This window comes from Otolemur garnettii, unplaced genomic scaffold (genome assembly GCF_000181295.1).
Source record: "Otolemur garnettii isolate 467f Iridium unplaced genomic scaffold, OtoGar3 scaffold00003, whole genome shotgun sequence".
In the NCBI taxonomy this organism is placed as follows: domain Eukaryota; kingdom Metazoa; phylum Chordata; class Mammalia; order Primates; family Galagidae; genus Otolemur; species Otolemur garnettii.
In genome coordinates this window covers 41,782,691-41,784,467 of record NW_003852398.1, presented here as the reverse complement: position 1 = coordinate 41,784,467, position 1,777 = coordinate 41,782,691, and the positions used below count along the sequence as shown (strand labels likewise).

The 1,777-nt window shown below is 41.1% G+C and overlaps 1 pseudogene; it reads left to right on the top strand.

The window, feature by feature from the left end:
• The first annotated feature begins 206 nt into the window (after positions 1-206).
• Positions 207-834, top strand: LOC100948244 (annotated as a pseudogene).
• Positions 835-1,777: the final 943 nt, after the last annotated feature.

Below are 1,777 nucleotides of genomic sequence, written 5' to 3'. Positions count from 1 at the left end.
GGAAAAGATAGTTTGGAAAGGAGGACGTCAAAAGCTTAAAAGCGGGACGCTGACGAAGGAGCGGAGGAGCAGTTGCCGCTGCTTTCCCAGGACCGGTGTTGCCGAGATGGCCAAAATGTTTGGAGTTTCTAATTGAAACTACAAAAAGTCCAAAATAGATTGGAGAGTGTAAAAACAGAAGCTGCTGCAAGGGGGATTCAGTGCCAATGCATCCACAAAAAAGACAACCAGAGTTAGTGAAAGGAAGTCTTCCTATTTCCCGCAGAGCTAATATTTTATGCAGGTGATCAGTCAACACATAAGCCACTGTTGACTCTGTATAATCCCTACGAGTTTCAAAGTTTTGTGTACCACTCCTAATAAGAGTGCTGTCCTTGATGCTGCAGGCGCGGTAAAGCCTCAGTGTTCTGTGGATACTGTGATTCATCATAGAGATGTTCGATTCTGTCACTATGGTGTAACGGATAAATTCTGTCCCCAAGTTTCTGAGCAAAGCCAGAGGAAAGCTTTGGGAAGGAAAGAGGTGGTTGCTACTCTCCTCCCATCTGCAAAAGAGCAACAAAAGGAAGAAGAGGAAAAAAGAATAAAGGAACATTTAAGTGAAAGTTTATTTTTTGAGCAGCCGTTTCAACCAGAGATCAGAGCTGTCTCCTCAGAACCTAGTTGACTAACTGTCTTCCCGGGAGCGGGGTGCACTGCAGCCCTGAGGCTGCCCCCACTGGGGGATGTGGAATCGCTGGTGCCTCCCTACCTCCAATTAAGTGTGAGTCAAAAATTAGTGGAGTGGCTGCTTATATCTTAGGTCTTATTACGATGGCTCTACTTAGAACATGAGCAAGTATTTCAGCTGGCTTCTGAAGGAAATTTATCTTAAAAATATGAATGTGGACTGCCTTTAATCTCTTTCACTCCACTAATATGCTATAAACTGTTAAATGATTCCAAATGGTTGCAAATATATATTTTAAATTATTCTATAATTTTATTTGAAGGACTCCAGCACATTGTGTTATAGACAGCAAGGATGCTTCCAAGTGACACCTAGGAAATTATTTGAAGAAATTCTTTTTCTATCTTTATCTGTCCTGTGAAAGACTTTAATTAAAGCATTTGTTATTTTCTCATCGTTTCCTATTTGCTTTGATTGTTAAGGGTTGTGTGTTCTTCAAAAGTAAAGGCCAAAGAACAAACTGACCAGCCTAAGAATAAAATTACACTTATTTCCTACCTAAGAACATCAATGTTACTATGTAAATTAAACTTTACCCTCTACCATTATAAACAGTTGCCATAGTGTTCCTTTTTATTATTATTATTATTTTATTTTTTAGAGACAGAGTCTCACTTTGTCACCCTTGGTAGAGTGCTGTGGCATCACAGCTCACAGCAACCTCCAGCTCTTGGGCTTAGGCGATTCTCTTGCCTCAGCCTCCCGAGTAGCTAGGACTACCGGTGCCCCCTTATTTCTTGTTGCAGTTTGGCCAGGGCCAGGTTCAAACCCACTACCCTCAGTATATGGGGCTGGTGCCCTACTCACTGAGCCACAGGTGCCACCTCATGGTGTTTCTAAAATGCAAATTTTTATAGTCAACATGTGGAGGATTTTTAAAAAAAGGTACTAAGCGATCATGCTTATCCTAGGATCTCATAGAAGACAGGACATATTTAATTCATCTTGTGAACTACAGAATGGGTTGTGGTCCAGACACCAAGTACGTGGGTTTTGGTTTGTTTGTTTTGTTTCTTTTTTTTTGAGACAGTGTCTCACTATGTAGCC